Here is a 10,516-nt window from a genome sequence, read left to right on the forward strand (position 1 = left end):
AAAATTATTATGTACTACTGTAGTATAATGGCCCATACGTTTTGTCTGAGCGATGGACCTAGTACGCATGCGCCCTAATTATTTTCATTTGTGGCCCGAATCATTTCATCAATTATAACGGGGTAGGTTGAAATACTGAATTTGATTAAATAATATGTTTGGATTTTAGTTTTGTTTGAAAATCAGAATATTCAAATAGCAGTGTGAAGTTGAGAATTTGAAACGACACATCAAATCATGTCATTTGAAAATCAAAATTTGAAATGGAATAAATATTTCGAAACATAATTTAATTTCTTTTCCAAAAACCGCTATGAGTAGAGTAGAATATAACGATCTTACTATAAAAGTCTTTTTTAATCTCTTGAAATCTAGGATGACGAGTCACTTGAAATTGAGTTTGATTGACTCGAGTTTGACTTCTCGTTATCTCCGATATTTTCATAATATATCATAAACATGATGTTAGAAAATGAAAAGTTTTTTTTGCATATTATTAATACACTTTTAATGTAATTTTCGGAAACTTTCATGATTGGATATACTCCCTCTGTTTTGAAATATAAGTCTTTTGACTTTTTTGCACGCATTTTTAAATCCTTTGACCACATGCTAAAATTCATTATTTTCGAAATTTTCTTTTTTGAATAAAAATATATGATTGATATTATTATTCAGAAAAAGAAAATTTACAAAATAATAATTTTAAACATGCAGTCAAAAGACTTAAAAATACGTGCAAAAAAGTCAAACGACCTCTATTTCAAAACAGAGGGAGTAAGACATTTTCTTAGTGTAATCTATAAATAAATGGAGTTGAAAAAACTAGCTTGAATTAGTGGGTCTTGTGATTGCTTGAATTCCACATAGATTTGATGATAGGTGGTGGGTGTCTTTATTCCACATAAATTTGATGATAGATTGATAGGTAGTTGGTGTCTTTATATTACTCCCTATGTTTTGTTTTATCAGTCGTTTAAGGTTTTCCAACACAGATTAAGAAAGTTCATTGTTACATCAAAAATGTATTATTAGCCCTTTCTTTTTCATCTTTGTCCTCATTTAATGTTTATTCTCCTTCTTTCTTCTCTTGACTCATGGTATTCCCTCTGTTTCAAATTAAATGTCCACTTTAAAAAAAACACACAGTTTAAGAAAAGTGGTTGTTCACAAATTGATTCCATTAAATGATCAAAATATGTGGAGTGAGATTGATCTAGGAAATATAAATAAGAGATATGTGGAGTAAAATTGACTTTGGAAATATGATTTTGCATTGAAAGTTGAATTGGACAAGTAATTTGAAACAAAAAATTTTCTTGAAAGTGAACATGTATATTGAAACGGAGGAAGTATTAAATAAGGGTAACAAAAGTCATTAGACAACCCAATTATTTTTGAAATGAGAGAATGACCTATATTTATAAACTAACAATATTTTCTAAAATGACCTATAAAACAAAATAGAGGAAGTACCTCACAAACAACTATAATGCACGACTAATAAGATGTGTGAGGATGCATGGTGTTGGTGTGTGCTCCTTATGGGTGTGCATGATATTATCACGTGCTTCACACACACGCATACACGTGCGCCGCCGTCTCCTCTCGCAATGTCACTTCACGTTATGACAGGATTCGACTCGATTCGGGCAATTGGAGCAAATGTATTGAAATTTTTTGATTCCATACATTTGGAATTTCCTTTTGACTTTGATCTTTTTCTTCTGTCACTATGATTCGGGTGTCCCGTGGACGAGTAATTTTATTATCAAATAGTATTAAATAATTATAAATATTTATTATTTTAATAAAAAAATTTGTATATTATATATACAAAAATAGAGTCTGTTACATAGAATTGTAGCTGATGTACCGGTAAATATATATTTTATATTAAAATAATAGAGTAATTGTTTTTTGATTTGTATATATTTTTGGAGTTACGTGTTTATATATTGAACAAAAACATATGTAATATTATATAAATTTGAATTGATTCTACTAAATTTAAACAGAAAAGGTTTACACGGGTAATACTAAACATCACCAAAGTTTAAGGTAGATTATGTAGATTTATTATATAAGGTACGTTAGGAATACAGCAAATTTGCTTCATTATAATACCAGTGATAAAGTTCAACTGCACAGCTCGAAGCATATGCTTGTAATGATAAAAGTTCATTGTTGAAAGCTTTTCAAGCTTCACTAAGTATACAAGTTAGTTAAGTGTACTATCAAAGTCACTTAAAATCTACATTAGCCCTGACTCTCTGCCTTGGCTGTGCAGGCGCACCTCCCGTACCTCCTCCACCACCATTTCCCTGTGTTTGGCTCATGCCTCCCACTCCTCCTCCGTAGTTCTGGCTCTGCATATTCCCTCCCTGCTTTTTTAAATTTTCATAATTCTATGTTACAAAAACCATATTATTCCTACAATAAGAGCCGAATAGAAAATTATTGTGATAATCTTCCCATTCTTAACACAGCATCGATTGATATTGTGTGTATCAATGTTTGTCAATACTGTAGCCAAGTCTTCCAAACACCTGCAGCAAAGTTTTCGGTTTCCTTCAGATTTTCCATGTCCAATTTATGGGTTATATGAGAACTAGCCAACTATGAGTAAAATTCTGATACTCACTTAAACTAAGATCGAGTTTATAGTTACCGTGTTATGACTTTGAGTGGAGTGGGAATGACAATGATCGTATACGATCGATTGTTAGTCGGATCATGCTTAACAATCCCGGTCGCGCCATTCCTCCAAATAAGATTGTCGAGTTTCAGAAAGCTTTTAGTCTTTTCGACAAGGTGCGATCTTTCCAATACATTATACTTCATGATTATGGTTATGTGATTATTTATGGATTCACAGTATATATTATTATGGTGTGGTTCATAATTTTCATGATTAAGTATAATGGTGTGGTGTGCTTGAATCTATTAGTGTATGTGTTGTTTTGTATCATATTTTGTCATTTCTTGATCTATTTTGCCTGATTCGGAGGAGATTGGGTATTTGTAATCATTTTTATATCATATGATTAGTTACATTTTTGAGTTTTGGATTCGCATTTTCGATTTTTAGTTTTCGCTAGTGTCCATGATGAATGTTTGTGTTTTTCCGGTTCTTGCACGGTGACGGTGGAGGTGGTGTAATGGTGCTTAATTAGCGCGTGTTTTGATATTAGATTATTCTGATTGACTTATTTTGTTGCATGATTTTAGTTTAGATTTGAAAATTTGGAATTTATTTGATTTTAATAGTAGTAAATGTAGGTCTTAATTTTAGTTTTTGTGAATGGCAAGTTGACTATTTTAATTTATTTGGTTTTAAAATTTGAATTTTCTCTTCATACTTTAATTTGAACTTTTATGTAGTAATTAGAAGATTAATTAAAAGATTCAAATTTTGAATCTTATAAATGAATGCATTTAAATATATTTGTACCATTTATGGGTTATTTGAATTTTGAATCTTGTAAATGAATGCATTTAAATATATATACCATTTTGGTGGCCGAGGGTGACGACGGCGACGGTAGTTCCGGGATCAGCATGCGATCCGGTTTCAAAAAGGAAGGCGCTTCATTGTGCCTTAATAAAGGCGTTAATTGTGCCTCTTTATTGAGGGTGTAATTTGTGCTCCATAATTGATGGAGTTAAATGTGCCTTATTTGAGGTGTTAATTGGCCTTAATTGAGGACGTTAATTGTGTCTTAATTAAGGGCGTTAATATTTTATTAATTGTACCTTAATTAAGAGCTTAATTGTCTCAATTATGAGTTATCATAATTGTGGGAATTTTTTGATCATCTCATGCAATATACACGCGATTTTAATATTAATTAATTATTGGATATATTATCTTTTATTTTTATAATATATATAATGTGTTATATATGTCGACTTATATTATTCTTGTTTTCTTTCTTCTATTCTCAGGATTCTTGGAAGAAGACGGGTTTTTCTTTTCGGACATTAAAGTTTTATTGTCTAAATTTCCCCGGTCATCTTGCATGTCCGACGGTTAGATAATAAGCTTTCTTGAATGAAAGAATTATCACGGTGAACTGCTGTTTCATATTGTTGAGATTCATTCTCATTTTCAAAAAAAAAAAAAAAAAAAGTTAGTTAAGTGTACTAATCAGTTTTTGTCATCCTAGAGTAACGATTTAAAAATAGATTATGACATTATATGAAGCGTTCCGAAGATTGAAACACACTGAACAAGACATAGGGGCCGTTTGGGTGAGCTTAAAATAAGTGCTTATTGCTTAAAATAAATAAGTGGAGTAGAAGTTAAAAGTAAAATAAGACTTATAAGTGATTAAAGTGTTTGGGAAATAAGTAGAAGCCCTGAAACAAAAGCTAGCATTCCTAACTTTTTTTAAGTGCTTCTTGACTTCTTACACAAACGGTACGAAATAAGTGCTTCTAACTTATAAGTCAAGAAGCCCGACTTAAAAGGGGGGCCAAACACCCACATAATTTGCTGAATATATAATCAGATCAAAATATTATAGTAATAATCAACATGATAATTAATACTTAAGCACAAAACGTCGCACTCTTATGACATGAAATTTACGGTTAATATTTCAGTTGTAAAATTGTCAGACGAACAGTATTACAATGAATTATATCAACTTGCTAGCTATATAATTTAGGCCTCACATTCTTGTTGGAGAATTAATTATATTCATGCATTTCTTTGGCATACAAAAATATAAAATGAATTAGTTAGAGTCGTTTCTCATGCTTGGCTTTTGCTTTACCTCGATAGTTGACGATCGTAATTAATTAACTCATGCATGCTGTATAATGCAGCTAAGAAATAACTAGAGCATTATATACGTTGATTGCGTACCACAGTACGTAACACTCAAGATTACAATGCTTGGATTGGTATACAGTTGAAGTTCGGCTAAAGGAGTAATAATTAATCTCGCTCACATAATATATACAATTATCCCGGTCTAAATGGAGTATTATTTTTAGTAGAATAATATTTTTTAAATCTCAATATATATTATCACTTTAAACATGGCTAGCAGCATACCAATAATTAGCATATGAGGTGTAAGAATAACAAGATCCTGGTTAAATTTTGTAAGGAATTAATTAAGACGAAGATCTAGAGCCGTTTGACTAAGTTTATGACTTATAATTTAACGTGACTTATCTAATAGGTTAGAAGCGTAAAATGTCTGTTTGGATAATTTTGACTTATTAATGACTTATAAGTTCTTAAAAATATAATAATAAAAATCAAAGTGATTTAACTTATGACTTATGGATAATTTTTATCAATAAAAAGTTTTAAGAAAATTAAGTTACTGAAAAAAAAATACCTCAAACTAACCTCTGCCCTTGAGTCGGTTTCTGGCTTATTTGTGATTTTAAACTGACTTCTCAAACTAACCTCTGCACATAAGTCCTATAAGTCGGTTTCTGGCTTATTTGTGATTTTAAACTGACTTCTTACTTATTACATAAAATAGATACTTTTGATATTAAAATCTAGAATAATTTAAAATCTAGACAAACAGGCTCCTAAAAGGCGTGCTCTCTAGCAAAGCCTAAAAACAAAATACTAATAAGCGAACAGCCTTATAATTTTGAGGGGTCGTTTTCCAGCTAAGGGGAGGAGGATGCAGTACGTGATGCAACACAAGTGCATGAGCGTGCATAGTGGTTGAAATATACGTTAAATATAGAGGATGGGTAGATGGATAAATATCAAAATATAATTATTATTGTGCATGATATTTGTATATTAAATAAGGGTTTGCATAACTACTCAGGGAGGCCAGGACCAGAGTCATTTATTTCGAAATCAACTAGACGAGTGAGTTTCGTTTCGGATCAGCATCACTTGATTTTGGCCCTTGCATAGATATCGATCAGTGCTGCAATTTACCAGAATGGGATTGGTAGCCTATAATAGATGACCAGGACTAGTGTACTTTCCTGGGACAACAAATTAACTTGCATGCGACTCTTGTGACTCTAGTAACTTTCTTTACGTGCCATTTATAATTTGCATTCTCCTTTGCTTAATTGTTTGACAAATGTATGTTTATTGCAATCCCAGTTCTTTGATATTTTATACATGGAGACCTAGATTCCGTGTTTGGAAGAACAAAATAATCTTCTAAATTAAAATGTGAAGATATTTAAAATAGATAAACTTAAATTGAATGAGTAGTACATGTTACTCTGACCTGCAATAGAGACCCTCACATGATTCAATTTTTTTAACAGAAAATAAGAGTACACTATAAGCAGGGGGAAGTGGTCAAGGTCAAATGCAATAGCAAATGAAACTATGAAAGCATGCAGCTAGCATGGCTTGGGGCCATGGTGTACATTAAAATATTATTTCAAATTTGTGGCATCCATAAAGGGTAACACTGTATTTACAGGTGTGTGCTAAAATATCGGGATTTATATACCCTTGCATAGTTGCATGTGTGTGATCAATGCCCCCTCTCTGCACAGTTCATACCATAAATTTTTCGCCAATCGCAACTCGCAAGTGATCGTTTGTCATGAGAATGTATTTTTTTACAAATAAGAACAATATAATTATCGAATAAATATCTAAGCCGTATATAAATAACTTGACCCTTCTGAATGTAATAAATTGAAAAGAAATTGTCAGAATTTTTAATTTTTTTAATTATAAAATTTATGAAAAATAGATATTCAAAAAGTGTTTTTAATTTTTTTTTTCTTTAATCGCAATGTGTATTTAGTTCTACTAATAATACTAATAATATATTATTATTAACAATAATTCATCTAATTAAAATTAATTAGCCACATCGTCTGACAGGAGAAAAAATTTGAAAGTGTTCGTAGCATTAAAAATATTATAATAATCAATTATCAGGCACTGCTGACCCTTATGAGACATGTAATCGCATATATAAATACGTGTGTGTACTGTGTGGAAAGACTAAGCAAGAGGGCAAGCTCACCCCGCACACATTTCATCTTCTCTCATCCCTCCTTCGAATCAAGATGCTGAAATCCAGAAGCAACCCTAATCTCGGGTCCCGACTGAAGGAAGAAGACAAGCTTTTCTCCAGCCTATTCTCGAAAGAATCCTCCGCAGCCAACCCTTCCTTCAGAGTCTACTACGCAGATCACGTCCCAAGCGCTGTCCCCTTCGTCTGGGAAACTCAGCCCGGAACTCCAAAGCACGATTTCTCCTCCAAGAACCACGAAAACAATCCCCCCACTCTCAGACCCCCTCCTTCATTCTACTTCACCCCCACGCGCGATCACAAACCTACTAAAACTCATTCCATGTCAAGATCCACACAGATAATTATCAACAACCTCAAGAATATCGTTCCGCCTTATAAGAAAAATCAGCTCTCATCATCACCGTCCTCGTCATCGTCCTCATCATCCTCGTATTCCTCCGCTTCTGAGAAGGCTCGTGTGATTCACTCGCGAAGGCGGCTTCTGAGCATAGGATCAGCTTTTGATGACCGTGATATATATGAATTTTCCGTGACCAAAAAAAGATCACTGCATAATTCAATGCTGGTGTGCTTCGGGATTCACTTGTGATGATTAAGAAAGTACATAATGCTATCGGTCTGCGTGGATTTGGATTCGGTTAAGGTACTTAAGAGGAAAATTAATTAAGTAGCGTGATGATATTTACCGCTTCCTTCATTCCTTGTCATACTTAAATCTTTTGTTTCGGTTATGTGGGAGATTGATTGTACTAGCTAGAATGGCCGGCCAGTTCATCTAGTGTTGTTGCTTGATTTTACTTAAATTGTTGGTTGTGATAAAATTTTACGAGTCAACTGCGGACAAACTGGCGAGTCAGATCAGTGTAGGCATCCCTCATGTCACTGCATTGATCTGCATCTGTGCTATGTATTCATTTTTATATCATAAGTTCCTGTCTTTTCTACCAAGTTAATATATGATCATTCGAATATATATTTTCTTGAATTGTAATCTCTTCTATATGCATCAAACTTAGATCCTGATTTTAAACTTAAGAGATGAAGCTTTTCTTTTTACTGCAGCCAATAACATGCCTATGAACAATTTATCCAGCAATCCAATCATTTTTTGAGCTTAGTTTGGATCGAACTTCAAACTTATTTCAAATTCTGAATTTGGACAAATGTCTTTTTTTTAATAACCAATAAAAATTTGAATTTGAATTTGAATTGGATTTGATTAATTAATTACAAGTCTGGGCAGAAATAATATCAGATACTGTAAACTAAATTATCGTATACACTAATGACTTTAGAATGGAATACGCTAAATGCGCGGTCATGTATGGTGAAGACGCTAAATGCGCTCTAATAACGTGGCTGACTTGACATTTTTGAATTAAGCATTGATTTACATTCTTCTTGCATATGCATCTGGTAGCTATAAGTGAAGCAGCTGCGAATTTGAACATCTTCTCGTCCAAGCTAAAACTGCAGATCCGCAATTCTGGAAGTTAAAATGTCAGTACTAAACTACTAATCAAAGATGCTGCTGGTAATCATATATTACTGTACATACATTATTATTTATTCATTGACTTTTAACCTGTTATTAAAATCGGTCACAAGGTACATACTAGACGCAGAAATGGCACCAGAAGTAGTTTTTCGCAGATTATATTATACAAAACTTCGAAGAAACTTTCCTTGAAAATTCGATTCATTCATAAACTATACAGGACTGACATCGAATTGAATGCAGTACCCCACGCAGATCTCACATACAAGCATATATTCAGATGTTATGTTTTCTAATAAACAATATCTAGATACTTAAATTATGTGTCGAATTCAAAAAATAGAGTCTGCAAACTAAATTCATAATTATAAGATGAAAAAAATGGAAGGAAAGGGACCTGCAGCTGTTTCTGGTGGAATTCAGTTCCTACACAGCCAACGATTAAATGTAGTATCTGTATATCTTAGCTTGTGTGACTCTATTCAATGCCTCAAAAGCTCGACAAAGGTTGTGTAGTTATATGTTCCTGTCCGAGTATTTAATACACTGGATCTGGAATCTTTCCGGCCTTGAGCTCTTGGAGCTATCTCTTTAAAATTGAACTCAGGGCAAGGGAAGCTTCTGTTTTTGTATTTTTGGGCACTATAATAATTGAACGTGTTCATGATGACTCGGATTGCTCAACAAGAAATAACTTTTGAGGGGTTGATGTTTATTTATTCTGGGCCAGTACATGAGGTGAGGTGAGGATACTATTATATGTTTGCTTATTAATAGTTTGAAACCTCGAATTGATTCGTCCCATCGTCTGGTTGGTGGATACAAAATTATGGGGTTCATTTAAGTGTTGGGAGTTTTGAGTATCCATGCGTTTATGATGAGGTAGATTAAGTATGGTTCTTCCTTAGTCAGGGTTAAGGGTGGTTGGCTAAGGTAGTTTCATAAATGAATGAATGTCTGTGTATTATAATTAACAGGTTATTGATAGAGCTGATCAAGTATCAATTTAAGTTATATATTTCTTATGATACTGTATGCACACAATTCATCTACCATGTAGAGAACCATTCCCTCTAAAACCTTAAGGTGTTAGAGGAGGCCTCTTTATGGATCTTATACCTTATATTTCAACAGTAGCATGTTAGGAAGTTCTCAAAACTAATCCCAGATTAAAATACAGATGATACGAGATAAAGTATGCAGTGAATTAACTGCTGCAGGTTGAAATACATAACAAAACAGAGATGGCTGGGACACTACTCACAGTACATATATAAGGATTCAAAAGCATCCTAACTATTAGTAAGAAACATGAGTTCTATCACTTTCTACATTAAAATGATAAAGATGTCTACACAGTAACACAGATGTCATCATGTTACATTCGACCATGGAGAAATGAGAGTATGAATCTTACATATTGTCCATTCAAAGTATTGGGCTTTGATGGTTCTCAGAGTTGAAGTCCTCCACATCTTTTGGCCCAATTCGACAGTCCAAATGTTTTCAGTTTCCACCTACCTGAAATTCAAACAACGATATTAGTAACTGTTTCCACTTTCAACCCACCTGAAATTCAACAAAGATATGTGTAAGTACAATTTCTCCTCCTCTTCTTTATTTCCTTATAATGAGCACCCATGTCTCATGCACACATGTCTAATTAGACTAAGAGGTCAGTGGCGGAACCAGAGGGGGCTAGGGGATGCTAGAGCCCCCCCTAACCTCGAAAAAATAATGTATATTTTTTTTTCAGCCTCCGCTGAATTAGTTTGATGTCAGTATAATTTGTTTTAGCCCCCGCTGAATTATATATGTCATAGGGAGGGACTTATTGGAAAAAATGGAAAAGAAAAGGCACTTCGTCTAAAGAGAGTCTAATTAACAAATACATTTAAACTGAGAGCAACTCCCACAAACTCCTTAACTTTTCTCTAAAAATAATATAAACAATCAACTCTTAACAATATTCCCTACATGCACTCTCTATCTATATCTTCTAGGAGTTTGCTGGAGT

Source organism: Daucus carota, chromosome 8, assembly GCF_001625215.2.
Source record: "Daucus carota subsp. sativus chromosome 8, DH1 v3.0, whole genome shotgun sequence".
NCBI classification, from domain to species: domain Eukaryota; kingdom Viridiplantae; phylum Streptophyta; class Magnoliopsida; order Apiales; family Apiaceae; genus Daucus; species Daucus carota.